The sequence below is a fragment of the Mobula hypostoma genome, chromosome 4 (assembly GCF_963921235.1).
Source record: "Mobula hypostoma chromosome 4, sMobHyp1.1, whole genome shotgun sequence".
Taxonomy (NCBI): Eukaryota; Metazoa; Chordata; class Chondrichthyes; order Myliobatiformes; family Myliobatidae; genus Mobula; species Mobula hypostoma.
This window is the reverse complement of record NC_086100.1, coordinates 104,531,271-104,547,871: the sequence shown is the minus strand read 5'-3', so window position 1 is coordinate 104,547,871 and position 16,601 is coordinate 104,531,271. Positions and strand designations below refer to the sequence as shown.

The 16,601-nt window shown below is 39.5% G+C and overlaps 1 protein-coding gene across 1 annotated transcript in view; it reads right to left on the bottom strand.

Moving 5' to 3' along the window:
• Window positions 1–16,601, bottom strand: part of tll1 (tolloid-like 1) — a 408,920-nt gene that overhangs the window by 353,421 nt on the left and 38,898 nt on the right. The window lies entirely within an intron of this gene.

Here is a 16,601-nt window from a genome sequence, read left to right as displayed (position 1 = left end):
ACTTAATTTACGTCTTTCCTGTGAAATCTGTGTATATGCCAATGTACCTTTGATACCACTGCAAATATTATTTATTTATTTTTAAAAGCACAGTTCATACACGTACCAGTACATATTTGGATGTGGAGAGGACGTTTCTGGCAGAATTCAAAACCACGGGACAGTCTCAGAAAAGAGGATCATTCTCTTAGAACAGAGAGGACAAATTTCTTTAGCCAGTGAGTGTTGAATCTGTGGAATTCATTGCCATAGGCAGCTGTGGAGATCAAGTCATTGGGTACATTTAAAGCAGTGGTTGACAGATTCTTGCTTAGTGAAGGCATGAAGGGATACAGGGAGAAGGCAGAAGATTGGGGCTGAGAGGGAAAATGGATCAGCCACGATGAAATGGCAGAGCAGACTCGATGTGCCGAATGGCTTAATTCTTCTCCTATACCTTATGGTCTTGTAAAACAGTAAGTTCAAATTTGATTTGATTTATGTAGTTTCAAGTAGGTATGAGTTACAAAGAATACTTCTGAGACAACATTCATTAACTACAGGTACTTGCATCAACTTGGGTTTTACAGAAGATCATTTGTTTTGCAAAATTATTCCTGGTCTGGGTTCCGTAAAGCTCAGGCAAAACCACTAAAGAGAATTCAGAAGTATTGATTACATGTGAAGTTTTCTCCAAAACAATTTGCTTGAATAATTGCATAGCATATTGATTCATTATTTCACTTTTTTTTTTAAAAAGACTTGTCAGAAATTTGATTTCATGCCTTCCTGCACCCATTTGTCCTCTTCACACATGAGCACTTTATCTTATTTGTCAGCAGGCTATCATCAGCCAATTAGTGCTGTCTCAGAGACAACATTCAACGCATGTACAACTGATAGCAACCCCCTTGGAGAGCAATTAAACAAAACGACACCTTTTCTCCAATCAGTCAGAGAACTCCAACAATTTACATCTAATAAATGATTACAGTAGTTTCTAAGTCATGCAAATGAAAATCCTTTACACATGGAGGATCAGTTGGAATTCATCCCTGTGCAAACAGGCAAAGAGATACCCTGTACAGAGGATAAAAATAATTGAGGTTTGCTTACATTTCTGGAGTTACCAGGCTCCCTACCTAATTAACAAAGACAGAAGAGGCACCTCTACCCAAGGCATTGTTAAAACTTGCAAGAACACTCTTAGGAAGAAAATCTGCAGATACTGGGAATTCAAAGCAACACACAAAAAATGCTGGAGGAACTCAGCAGGTCAGACAGCATCAATGGTAAAGAGTAAACAGCCAATGTTTCTGGCCTTGACCCTTATCAGGACATCAGAAAAAGAATACTTTTAACACAGTTCCACGGTGTTACATTTAGTAACACCAATCTGCTTTTCCTTTCCTTTTGCACATCCCCAATTTTCAAAGCTGTATTGGCCTAAAATCTGGAATTTCCTCCAAAACTCCTTTAACGTATTTTCCACCAAGGACTTTTTTTAAACATCTGCCTTCTTACAGATTTTGATCACATGCTCTTATGATTTTATTTAATAATGCTTCACTGAGGCACATCAGAAAATATATTTAAAGTTTGTCTACAAAAGCAAGTTGTTACTGTGTTGCAAATGACAGGCTAGCCCAGAGTTTGAACTCTGTGAACAAAACTTTCCCCACAGTTAGGGGAATATTTCTATAGGTTCAACAAATCAAGATTGCTGGTTAGTGCCAAAATGTGTATGATACAATTACAATGAAGCACAAACCATTAGTGATGGACAATTATTGTTGCTACAGCTACTTACTGTACCTAGCTGAATCACCTGGAACGGGTTAAATTGAACATAGAACAGTAAACAGAATGATACAGGTTGTTCATCCCATGACGTTGTGCTGACTAAGATCACTCAAGCGCCTCCCTCCCAAATATCAGAATCAAGTTTATCACTGGCATGTGTAGTGAAATTTGTTAACCTAGCAGCAGCAGTTAAATTCAATACAATGCATAATATGGAAGAATAAAAGTAAAAATAAATAACAGAATATGCATATTGAATAAGATTAAAACATGCAAAAACAGAAATAATATACATTTAAAAAGTGAGGTGGTGTTTATGGGTTCAATGTCCATTTAGGAATCAGATGGCAGAGGGGAAGAGGCTGTTCCTGAATCGCTGAGTGTGTGCCTTCAGGCTTCTGTACCTCCTATCCACTGGTAACAGTGAGAAAAGGGCATGCCCTGGGTGCTGGGTGTCCTTAATAATGGACACTACTATTCTAAGACACCGCTCCTTGAAGATAGCCTACAAGGTACCCAGGACAATACCCAGGAAGGAGCACTAGATTGACAATCTTCCGCAGCTTCTTTCTGTCCTGTGCAATAGCACCCGCCCCCCATACCAGACAGTGATTCGACCTGTCAGAATGCTCTTCATGATACATCTATAGAAGTTTTTGAGTGTATTTGTTGACATACCAAATCTCTTCAAACTCCTAATGAAATATAGTCACCATCTTGCCTTCTTCATAACTACATCGATATGTTGGGACCAGGTTAGATCCTCAGAGATCTTGCACTCAGGAACTTGAAACTATTCACTCTCTCCACTTCTGATCCCTCTGTGAGGATTGGTATATGTTCCTTCGTGTTACCCTTCCTGAAGTCCACAATCAGCTCTTTCGTCTTACTGACACTGAGTGCCAGCTTGTTGCTGAAACACCACTCCACTAGTTAACATATCTCACTCCTGAACACCCTCTCATCACCATCCGAGATTCTACCAACAATGGTTGTATCAACAGCAAATTTATAGATGGTATTTGAGCTATGCTTAGCCACACAGTCATGGGTATAGAGAGAGTAGAACAGTGGGCTAAGCATGCATCCCTAAGGTGCATCAGTGTTGATAGTCAGCGAGGAGGATAGGTTATCACCAATCTGCAGAGATTGTGGTTTTCCGGTTTGGAAGTTGAGGATCCAATTGCAGAGGGAGGTGCAGAGGCCCTGGTTCTGCAACTTCTCAATCAGGATTGTGGGAATGATGGTATTAAATGCTGAGCTATAGTCGATGAACAGCATCTTGACATAAATGCTTGTGTTGTGCGGGTGGTCTAAAGCTGTGTGAAGAGCCATTGAGATTGCGTCTCCATTGACCTATTGTGGCGATAGGAAAATTGCAAAGGGTCCAGCTCCTTGCTGAGGCAGGAGTTCAGTCTAGTCATGACCAACCTCTCAAAGCATTTCATCACTGTAGGTGAGGGTGCTACTGGGCAATAGTCATTAAGGCAGCTCACATTTTTCTTAGGCACTGGTATAATTGTTGCCCTTTTGAAGTGGGGACTTCTGCCCATAGCAGTATGAAGCAGAAATATGCCTTCCATATTTCTGGGGGCAAAAAACTACCTCTAACATACCCCCTGTACTTTCCTCCAATCGCCTTTAAAATTATGCCTTTTATTAGCCATCTTCGCTCTGGGAGGAAGGTGCTGGCTGTCCACTCGATCTCTGCTTCTTATCAACTTGTACATCTTAATCAAGTCACCTCTCATCCTCCTCCTCACCACACAGAAAAGCCCCAACTCACTCAAACTTTCCTCTGGTAAATCTCTGCAGCCTTTCTAAAGCTTCTCCATCCTTCTATACTGAGGCAACCAGATCTGAACACAATACTCCACGTGTGGTCTAACCAGAATTTTATAGAGCTGCTGCATTACTTTGTGGCCCTTGAACTCAATCCCGCTCCTCCCCCCCCCAATTAATGAAGGACAACACACCATATGCCTTCTTAACCACCCTATCAACTTGCACAGCAACTTTGAGGGATCTATGCGTGTGGACCTCAAGACCCTTTTCTTCCTCCACACTGCTAAGAATTCTGTATTTTGTCTTCAAGATCAACCTTCCAAAACCATCACTCTTCACACTTTTCCAGACTGAATTCCATCTACCACTTCTCAGCCCAGCTCTGCATCCCGCAAAATTCCTCTTGTATCCTACGACAGCCTTCTATAGTGTCCACAACACCATCAACATGCTTGGCACAGCACTGTGGGCTGAAGGACCAGCATTTTGCTGTAGGTTTTCTGTTTCTATGTTCTATGTTCTATCAACCTTCATGCCATCTGCAAACTTACTGACCCACACTTTATCCTCCTCATCCAGATCACTTACTAAAAATCACCAAGAACAAGGTTGTGAATTGTGTAAGATTGCAATAATTATGCCATGGTTTTTCAGTTGTTAGTTCTGAGATATTTGGTTCTTTAAGTCAGCACAAAGCATCCAAAGTAACTTCCATTCTAAAAAATTGAACATGCTGTGGTATGAATGAGAAACAAAACATAGAAAGTATTCAGTAAGTCAGACAACTAAAGATTTGTGATCCGAAATATTAATTCAGTTTTTTCCTCCAACTTTCTGGGTGAGGTTCTCAAGCTGAAATGGTAATGCTGTTTCCTTCTTCACAGATGCTATCCAAACTGCAAAGTATTTTCAGTTTCTAATTTTAAATTTATGCAAAGTAGCCTGTCACCTACACTAATCATTTAGGACCTGTGGGCTGAGGGCATTTGGAGTGCATAATCTTCTTTCCTGTTTACTAATTCCTTCAATAATTCTCTAATTTTCTTTTTAAAAAAAACATTATTTGTTAAAAGCAGAGCGGGGCAAACTCAAAAATGCCATTAGATTCTAATCCTCTGTGGGTGGTAAAATAAGAACCAGATTACCTACTAGAAAATGTTGTTTACTTCTAGGTGGTTCAATGCAGTTCACAATAAATTTAGTTTGAACTTTGAAGTATTATCAAAGTCCATTTATGTCACCATGTACAACCCTGAGATTTGCTTTCTTGTGGGTATATTCAGCAAATCCAAGAACCATAATGGAACCAATGGAAAAACCACACCTAGCAGGATGGACAAACAACCAATGTGCAAAAGACAATGAGAAAAATAATAAATAAATAAATAAATAACCAATAAATGTCTAGAACATGAGATGCAGGGTCCTTGAAAGAGTTCATAGGATGTGGGAACAGTTCAGTGATGGGGCAAGTGAAGTTGAAGGAAGTTGTCTCCACTGGTTCAAGAGCCTGATGGTTGAGGGGCAATAACGTTCCTAAATCCGGTAGTGAGTCCCAAGGCTCCTCAAGCTTCTTCCTGATGGCATGGATGCTGCTTTCCCGTGACAGCGCGCCGATAGATGCACTCAATGGAGGGAAGTTTAATCCGTGATGGACTGGGCTGTATTCACTACTTTTTCGAGGATTTTGCATTCAAAAGGCATTGGTGTTTCCATACCAGGCTGTTGATGCAACCAGTCTATGTACACCTACAGAAGTTTCTTAAAAAATTAGATTCGGCATGACATCTTTGCAACTTCAAAGGAAGTAGAGACTCATGGGAGACGTCATTTTGGAAAAGTCAAGCATGGCTCATGGACCTCCGGTTTCCTCCTTCTGAAGCCAATAATCAGTTCTTTGAAGGGTCTCTGCCAAAAACATCGACTGTTTATTCATTTCTATAGATGCTGCCTGACCTGCTGAGTTCCTCCAATATTTTGTGTGTGTTTCCATGATCTTGCAGCAAGATTGGTAATTGAATAATGCAATGATGCTTTCAATAAATAGTCAAGCTCAATTGTAAATAAAGCAAATGGCGATTCAGGAGAGAATCAATTCTCTTTGTATATTTTACCAAGTTTATTTAAGAAGATGGACACTGAAATACAATGAAGGATAATGAATTTTGTGCTAATGAAATGATTTGTATTGCAGCAAACTTAGTGCCTTTTAATTTCTTTATAACACAGTACAGGCCCTTCAGCCCACAATGTTATGCTGACCTTTTAACCATCAATCTAACCCTTCCCTCCCACAGAACCTCCATTTTTTTTTTAAATCACCCATGTAATTAAATTTCTTACATGTCCCTAATGTATCTGCCTCTTTCACCAACCCCGGCAGTGTTGCACTCACCTACCACTCTCTGTGCAAAAAAAAATTACCCCTGACATCCTTCATACACTTTCCTACTAAAAATTAAACTTAATGTGATTCTCTACTTAATCTGTGTCTTCAGCAAGTAGGTTAAAAACTGTGTTTTTTAAAATTATATAAAGTCCTAGCTGTTTCATTGAGGCAGGAGGCAAGTGCCCAACAGCATTGGCCTAGAACTTAAGATCAAAGGTGTGACAGACAAATGGGGGTAAAGATGGAAAATGGCCCAGATTATATTGCATAGACACCTGAAGGTTTAAGCAGGAAAAGAGATGATAAAACAAGAACTGACAGATCTGCAGGAGAAAGCAAAGAGAAATAGAAAATTTGTGGTGGTTTTTGTAGAGGAGATGATGATTTTTAGTTTTGGATAGTAGAGATGGGTGTGCTGATGAGGGCAAGTGTAGAAATAACAGGGAAATACAAAAAACGTGGATAGGGGATTTCATGGCCCTAATGTATCTGCCTCTACCAGGAGATGTCATTTTGGAAAAGTCAAGCATGGTGGCAAATCGGTTGTGAGAGAGGTTTTATCAGCCTTTGAAGAGGTGAAGTACACTGACATCTGATGTTGTTGAAGGGAGAATAATTATTAGAGAATGCAGTGGGTTCCAGTTAATTGGGATACATTCAGACATCATAATTTGGCCCAATTGAGCGGCTGCCCCAATTAGCCAAAGTTCATTAAAATACTTTAAAGATGTATAAAAATTACAAACTACCATTTAACTGATTAACAAATTATGTATTTAAATGAAATACAGAACAAATTAAACACTACCAAACCTTCCACAGTACGATACAATTGTGTATTAGTTCCTAATAGTTATCAACAAAGGAAATCATCCAGTGTATACTGCTGTGTTCTTTTGAACAAAATCAGTGTAGACACCTACTGCAGGCAAGGATTGTCTACATACAATTTAGACAATTGCATCCTCCAAATCTTCATTTTCATTGTAACAGTCAAAATGATTGTTGATACCTTCAAATTCTCCGTAGTTCCTAACTTGAAGTGAAGAAATGGTTTCATTTTCACTCACAGCCATTTCAAGCATCTCTAAGCTTAAGTGTTTGAAACTACTGTGAGCAAAACAGTTCAGAATTGTCTTACTGCTTATTTCTCTCCAACTATCAGTGACAAAAATCACTGCTTTTTGAAAACAAACATATGTAATTGACACTATTTAAAAACCGTTTGCTCTGAGCACAGCATAGCATCTAATGACTACACAAGTGCACGCAACTGACACTAGTTAGAAACTCAAACAACAGGAATTCTGCAGATGCTGGAAATTCAAGCAACATACATCAAAGTTGCTGGTGAATGCAGCAGGCCAAGCAGCATCTATAGGAAGAGGCGCAGTCGACGTTTCAGGCCGAGACCCTTACTAGTTAGAAACTGTTTGGCAACAGTCTCCTGCCCCAATTATGGAGCATAGTGCTCAAATAAACAAAGGCAATCCCAGCCATCTTCCTAGAGATGCTGCCTGGCCTGCTGTGTTCACCAGCAACTTTTATGTGTGTTGCTTGAAATTCCAGAATCTGCAAGATTTCCTCGTGTCTGCCCATCCATTTTCTCAATCAGTTTTTGTTCTTTAAGAGTTGTCCCAAATAAGTGGTTGCCCTGATTAACTGAAATCCACTGTAATTTCAAAAATATTTCAAATATCAATATTTGAGAACTATTCAAAATAAAACATCACTGCCATGAATTTAACATATAGTTAAGGGTACAAATCATTTTTAAAATTCTTCTCATCCAGGAAGCCTGAAATTGGCAATAATATCCCATTTGGTAAATTCTTTGAAATGAATGCTCTAAAATTGATAATTTGCCCCTTTATAGGGACCAAACTCACCAGCATAATTACAACCATCCAATTTTGATGTAAAATTTAAACTTTTATCTTGGGTATCATAATCCCTTTAATCACAAGCAACCATTCCCCAAGTTTACACCATCCTGACTTGGAAATATATTGCCAGTCCTATGACATATTTGGGATGTCTTGCTCTTCAACACACCAGAGGGGCTGCAGAAATTCAGAAAAGAGATGTTATTTTCAATCTGTATGAACTGTGGTCTCTGATGAGAAAGTCAAGGATCCAGTTGCAGGGGGGAGGTACAAAGGCCCAGGTTTTGAAGCTTATTGATTGGTACTGAGGAGATGATGGGGATGGAATCTGAGCTATATCAATGAACACCAGCTTGACGTAGGTATTGCTGTTGGTCAGATGGTCCAAGATCAAGTGGAGAGCCAGCTAGACGGTATTTGTTGTAGACCTGTTTTGTGGCACTAGGCAAGATGCTATGGCTCCAGGTCCTTGCTCGGGCAGGAGTTATTTTTGGCCATGACCAAGCTGCCGAAGCGCTCTATCACAGTAGATATCGGTGCTACCAGCCAATAGTCATTGAGGCAGCTCAACCTGCTTATGGGGATAATCAATGCCTTTTTGAAGATTTTGTCAGTAAGGCAGAAAACATACAAATACATGAATTATAGTAATCATAGCTCCACACCATTGTAACGAATGACATCAAAAGCACAAAAGACTAATCAAAAAATGGAGAGAGGGGAAACTAGTTGTGCCATTTGGAAGAACAACCACAGGTACATTTGTCACTCTTTTGAATTCACTAACCTTATTGGAGCTTGTTCATATACTGTATAGGAGATGTCCACAAGTCATTCATAATCCAAGGGATGAGTTGTAATATATTTCACATCTTTTTCCAAGATGTTCAAAATAAATTAGCAGCCTATTAACTATTTTTAATTAGTGTTGCAATGTAGCAATCTAGATGGTGAATTTACACAGATAATTCCCAAAAACAGCAAAGGTGATGATAATCAAATGATTTGCTTTCATGATGTTTATTGAAAGATAATTATTGGCCATGAAGATTCAAACCCCTGCTCTTCTTGGGAAGGAGCACAGAATTTATTATGTTCAGTTGAACAAGCACTAGAGATTCTGGCTGAAGACCCTTCATCAGAAGTATGAACTCTTTTTCTCAGATGTTCCCCGACTTGCTGAGCATTTCCTTTTTTTTACTAAAGTAGGTGAGCACTAATTTTATATCTCATTTGAAGGTGGTCACCTCTGAGAATGCAGCACACCTTTCATCCAGATCTGGGTATAATTCAAGATTTTATTTTTCAGATCCCTGGTGTAAGTTATGAAGCCAGAAAATTCAATGGTATGTCATACCAACTGAACCACAGACAATGCCTAAACACTATATACAAGACCTTTTGTGAAGTAACTATGTGTTGATTTTTTTTTAATAAAAGAGGGGTACTGAGTAAAATGAGGTTGTGTCACAACGATAAAGAAAAAACCTATTGTTTCTTTGGGATGTAACATCAGCCCAGAGAACAAAGTTATAATTACACCATCATTTCATCAATGCCAGCTTGAATAAAATCTTGGAAATTTGTCATTTAACCTGTCACTGCTTCTAACTTTATTTAAGTAACATTGGAACTATCAATTTTTGACACAAGGTTTTTGTCAATACTATGCCAAGTCAAGGAAACTTTTCCAGATTGGTTCATTGTTCCTTCCCAAAAAAGAAAGCCATCATCCCCCTCCCCAGTGATCAACAGTGCAAATCTCTCTAATAACACATCACCATAATTTTCTAAAATTCCGCCATGGATGGTCCCAAGCCTGCCTGCAAAAGGAGGAGGATTGGGCCTGGGGCTAACAACCACATCCCATAAAAATCCAACCGAAGCCCCAAAGACCTCCTCCCAGGGAGAAGGAGGATCTTCACCTAGATGTATGAAGTCATGTGGTGAAAACAGAAGCCACAGGACCAATCAACCTTCAGCGGAGGACAGAGGACTTTAGTGAGCTGCTGTCAGCGGCCTATGCCCCAAAAGGGGTAATCTTTAAAAAATTAGTAATTATATAGCAACTTCAAAAGCATAGAAACTCATATTTTTAGATTGGAAGCAACTAAGATGCATCTTCCTCAAGCTACTTGTACAGACTAGCTTTCAGACTCTTAAAAAAAAGGTTCTATCCCTTTAAATTGCCCATTTTACCCAGTAAGAAAAATTCTCAATTGCGTTTCACATAATGGTTCAGATCAGATGATCGGCCCTTCACCTAGACAACATTCTGCAAAATTCTACAAAAATTAACATTGCAGAACCAGTTAAAGTTAAACTATAATGATAAATTTGTGTGTATTCAATGATTTTGATAAATATTGTAGATTTTCAAATTACATCTTTTCGCTTCCATTCTAATGATATTCTAGATTGATACCAATGCAATTCATCAGGTCTGAAACAGCCTCAATTGCTGACAATAGATACTTACAAAAGCGTAATAATGCAAATATTTTGTTAGTTCTTTGATAGTTACTATGTTTTATCCATGCATCTGTAGGTATTAAAATCTGCTGCCAGAAAAATTTATGAATCGTTACATTAAAACTTATTGAAATTGATCTATCATGACAGATGAATTTGACCGCTCCCTACAACTAGCTACACTGAAGAATGCCATTTGCAATGTGGCGAGTCCGGCCGAAAGGGTTGATTTTTAACGGACCAGAATAGAAACATTGCTCTATCATGCAGGGACAAATCATTTGGCCAGCTGTTGAAATCCCTGTTGACTGGTAATACCTTCAAAAACTATATTTTATGGAAAATAATGCTACTCTTCCCACATAGTGAAGCTGTGCCTTGGGTTTTGCTCAGGCAGGCTGATTTTAGAATGATAACAGCAAGGAAGGAAGTTATTTAGCCTATTATGCACATGTGAGGTCTTTTAATAGTCTCACTAATTTCTCTTTCTCAATAGCAGTACAAAATTTTCCCCTTTAAATGTTTTCAAACTTCTTTCTGAATGTGATTATTAAACCTGCTTCCACCATTCATTCAGACAATGTTTTTTCACACCAGAACAATATAATGCACTAAAGAAAAACATACCATTTTTCCACTCTGAATCATCTACCAAATGTCTTAAATCTGTTGGCTTCCTCTAGCAGGTTATTGGCCCTCCTGCCAGTAAAAGCAGGATTTCCTTATTCATTCATATAAAAGTACAAGGACATAAGAAATTGGAGCAAACTGTACCATGTGGCCCTTCGAGCCTACTCTGCCACTCATCAAGATCTCCATTGACCTTGTTCCCCAGTACCATTTTTCTGGTTTATCACGATATGCCTCGATTCCCTGAGTATGCGATACATCATGGGTGAAGCCCTCCCAACCATTGAGTACATCTACACGAAACCCTGACGCAGGAAAGCAACATCCATCAGAGGTCCCCACGACCCAGGCCATGCTCTCTTCTCACTGCTGCATCAGGTAGAAGGTACCAGAGCCACAGGACTCTCATCACCAGATTCAAAGACAGTTACTACCCTTCATCCATCAGACTCCTGAACAAAAGGGGATAACTACACTCACTTGCCCATCCACAAGCAATGATCTCACTTTAAGGACTCTTGATCTCATTATCTCATGTTCTCGATATTTACTTCTATTTATTTATATCTGTGTTTGCACAGTTTTGTCGTCTTCTGCTCTCAAGTCGATCTTTCATTGATCTTGTTATAGTTACTATTCTATAGATTTACAGAGTATGCCTACAGGAAAATGAAACACAGGGTGACATATTTGTACTTAGTTAATAAAATTTGCTTTGAACTGTTAAATCTTTAAATCTCTATTTCAACAAAAACAATGGCTGGGGCTCCAAAGCACTCTGGCTTGGCGAATTCCAATGGTCACAAGTGCTTCCTCATCTATGTCTTAAATGTCCTATAACTCATTCTAAAACAGGGAGCTTCTCAGATAAGCCTTCCAAGAATATGTTTCAGTAAGATTCCCTCTCTTCCTTTAAACTCAAAAGAACACAACTCCAGTCTACTCATACTCTCCTCCTGCATCAGTCTAGTCATCTTTGCTGCACGTCCTCTGTTGAAAGCACACTCCTTAGGGAAATCAAAACCGTACACAACCGTACACAACTCATAAACACAAGCATTTCTACCAATGCTGGAAATCCAGAGTAACATATACAAAATGCTGGAGCCTTTGTCAGGTCTCTGCCCAAAACAATGATCCTTTATTCCCCTTCATAGATGCTGTCTGACCTGTTGACTTCCACTGAACACAATACTCCAGGTACACTCTCACCAAGGGCCTGTGCACTTGCAATAAAACTTGCTCACCACTGTAATCAAACCCTCTTGCTATAAAAACTAACATGCCATTTGTCCTCTTTCAGGCACAAGCAGATCCCATTGTCCATCAACATCACCACAGCTCACACAATTTAACAACTATCCTGCTTTTCTGTATGTTTACCAAAGTGGATAACCTCAATTTTTAATCTTCCACGTTCTTGCCTTCTCAATCTGTTCTTCCATATCATCTTTACATTGTTCTCTGTATTCTGCATAGTTTAGTGTCATCTAAAATATGACATTGGGTCCCTTCGTCCACATTTTTCATATAGATTGTGAATCGCTTCCATAACTTTAACTTTCCTTAACCCTCTCTGGTACAAGGACAAAAATCGAACAGCATCTCTGGTCTGGACACACAAGCTCCTCGTTCCTGGCATAACTTCAGTAAAACTCCTTTGCATCTCCCTCTCCCTCTGAGGACTTCTAATCTATCCTAAAGTAGGAGTCCAAAACAGAGCACAGAACCGCAAAATGGAATCTAAACACCGTCCTTCCCTCATCCCCTCCACCCCACATTCCTGAACAAGGTTTAGCTAATGCAGCTTTTCTTTCCCATAATTCTTCTGTGAAACACTGTAGAACTTCCTCTCTATGCCAAATATTTGATACAACTACAAGCTGTTAGTGATCTGCATATTGTGTCACTCAATCTCAGCTTGTCTATTGCATTTTTATTTTAGCAATACAGCAGAATAGGCTCTTCCCTCAAATGAACCCAATCACAGGACAACTTACAATGACCATTTAACCCAGCCGGTATATCTTTGAACTGTAGGAGGACACCGGAGCGCTCGGGGAAAGCCCACACATTCCGTGGGGAGCAAGTATAGTGATTCCCTATAACACGTTGCCAGAATTGAACTCCGAAACCTCCCGAGCTGTAATAGTGTTGTGCTAACTGCTACACCACTGTGGCATTTGATTTTCTGAACACTCAGATATGAGGAACTTTAAGCTCACTTTCTAAATCACTTTGTGTACGGACCCAAGCTCTAACCTCAAGACCAGAATCAGCAGCATAGTTTCAATGTAGCCTGCTGTAATTTGCCAGGTGGAAAAATTACTTGGCAACTAGACAGAATCCAGGAATACAGATTCACAATCCATTGAGGCAATCAGCAATCACCAAGCTTTGACCACCACATTCTGTTCTGGGAAGAAACACAAACTGCAACTTATTCCATAAGTTTGAAATTAAACCAGGAGTTAGAAATACCAAGCTGATGGAACAGCATCTAAAGGAAGTTCATTTTGGTACGTGTCTGTACATCAAAACTGGGCTTCTGTTCCGGGCTCCCCTGCCAGACCCCAATCAAAACGAAGTCTTCTAAAAGACCCTAATGAAAGTGTTCCATTGCTTTAAATTTGACAACCTTATTACATTCCATTTTTCCTATATCAAACATGCCATTGTTTAAGTCAGTGCTTCACACAGCAAGTTTTAACACAATGGCCATTCTGTTCAACAAAATATTTTAAATTCTCAATGGCAGTTTGCAAATGAGCAAATTTATAAAAAGTACAGCACATCATGGGATTTTAATTTATAATTATGTTTATTGGCTAGTGATCAAAAAGGCGAAACTGCTCAAATAAAGTAAATCAAATAAACAGCATGCTAAAATAGCTTCAGCAAGAAACTGAATTGCATTTTGTAGATGTCACTGTGTTGGTGATGGAGTTCAAAGTCCAAAGTAAATTTTTTTTATCAAAGTACATACATGTCACCATATAAAACCTGAGGTTCAATTACTTGTGGGCATTCACAGTAAATACAAGAAACAGTCAATACAAGAAAACAAAAGACCACACCCAACAGGACAAAAAACAAACTGTACAAATACAAAGAGGAAAAAAGAATTAATAATAATAAATAAGCAATAAATATCAAGAACTTGAGATGAAGAGTCTTTGAAAGTGAGTCCACAGGTTGTGGGAACAGTTCAATGATAGGGTGAGTGAAGTTGAGTGAAGTTATTCCCTCCGGTTCGGGAGCTTGATGGCTAAAGGGTAATAACTGGTCCTGAACCTGGTGGTGCAGGTCCTGAGGCTCCTTCTTCCTGATGACAGCGAGGAGAAGAGAGCATGACCTGGATGGTGGGGGGTCCTTGATATTGGCGCTGCTTTCCCACGACAGTCTCCATGTAGATGTACTCAATAACGTTTAGGTGATATAACAATAATGTTACGGTCGAGGGTGAGGTCCCTGACAAAGAACAATCCAACCAAGAACTCAACAGTGGAACAGGTGGATGAAGTTACTTCGAACTCCATCTGCCTTCAGCCATTAAGGCTGCAACAAATCCATCAGCTCCAATTGTCGTGGTTTCCATGCCATTGGAATCAGTTGGTTGATTTGTGAAGTATCATGTGCTTCTTGGAGTGCAACATCAAGTACACATTGAACAAATACACGCACAGGCATTTTCACTCTGTGGGGGCCACTTCTTCAGAATGAAGACCATCATCCTCGACCTCGAGGGATAGCCACGACGACGAATGTTTAGGGTGGTGGATTGCGTGAGTACTTTGATGGTTTTAGCTTCTGAAGAGATGTTGGAGCTGCACTCATTTACCAAATGGGAGATATTGGATCATGCTCCTGTCTTGATGGTGACAGGGCCTCGGCATGTCATGACTGAGTCACTCACCAATGAATACTGAGCCTCCAAGTTCTCCTTGCAGCCATGTTTATGTTGCTAGCCCCGGTGATTTTCCAATTAATACGGACTCTCAGGATAACGCTAATGGGAGAGGGGGAGGCACATTTTTGTTATGCCATTGAACATCAAGAGTTAATGCATAGATTCTCTCAGAGATGGTCAAGTTCTGGCAATTTTGCAGCATGGATGTTACTTGCCACTTTTCAACCCATTCCTGACTATTGACCAAGTACTGCTGAATACAGGGATAATTTTCTGAGGATTTACAAAGGGAAATGAAGTTGTGCAATCATCAGTCAGGATCCAACATCGATCCTTACGCCAAAGCAGCTGATGGTTGGTTTTTGGCCACTGTTCTGCAACTTGGGCCTGATTTGCTTAACGTCCCATGACCACAACCTTCTTGCTTTGTGTAAGATAAAGCTTCAATCATTAGAGTTTCACCAGGGCTCCTTGATATCACACTAAAATCAAACACTGCCTTGAAGGTAAGGACAATCACTCTCACAAAAATCAAATACAGCCTTGAAGGCAAGGACAGTCACTCTCACCCCATTTCAGGACTTCAGCTTTTTGAATCAAGACTGAAGAGGTGAATAATTCTGGTGAAGAACTACAAGTGGGTGTATTTGGAGAGTGAGTGGTCCTAGTTGGTAGTACTGTCAACAAAATATTCGATTATTTTGCTGATATCCAAGGATAATGTGATTGGATGATTACTATCTGGACTAGATTTAGTTATTTTTGTGAATGAGGCACACACTGGCAATGTTCCACATGGTTAAGTAGATGCCAATGTTGTAATTGTTCTGGGGCAGCTTGGCCAGGATCCTCCTACATGGCTGTCCAAAGCATTAAATAGAGTGGTCACCAGATAGCTATTAGTTCATTTTAGAACTGCCAGATAGCTTCCCGCATGACTCATCCAGTAACTTAATGATAGGAGTGTTATCTTTCTCATTCTGTTGCAGTATAAAGTTACTGAACTGGTGTCCATCACACTTCTGTAGATGTTTGAAATTATCCCAAATAGTAGTTTGGCTCAACTTTATAGTCTTTCTTTCTTCCTGCATTGCTCAACTGTGAATCAATTACTCCAATTATGCTCTGTCATCTCATTCACCTGCAATCAGGAGATGTAGCTTAGGAGTCTTGGACTTATTACACTGTAGCAACAATGAATGACATCCAATAATCTGAACACCAGTAGCTCTCTTTACCCTAAACTGCCACACTTGTCCACCTCTTCCATTAGATTGCCTGATACTGATCACATTGCTTTGAGGAATATCTAGACAAGAATCAAGCAGTTCACCACAGGAAAGGCAATAACAGTTGGAGCAAGAAGACACAAGAGCAGATAATGGAATCTGTAGAGAGTTACAGCAGTGCTTCCAGCTAGGCAGCTCACGTTGACATTAACAGAAATTTAAAGAACAGTCAAGCCATGGTCAAAAGAAAATGACTGGGGAATAATACATTTGCAAAATGGTTAACATCAAATCAGAATCAGGCTTATCACCAGCATGTGACATGAAATTTGTTAACTTGGCAGCAGTTAAATGCAATACATAATCTAGCACAGAAAATAAAAATAAAGTAAATCAATTACATATATTGAATAGATCAAAAAATATTGATTACAAGTCTATTCTGTTAGATTAAAGTGAATAATTGCATCCAGTATGGCATCACCCAAAAGGCTGATGAGCTATTGTCACCTCTTCAA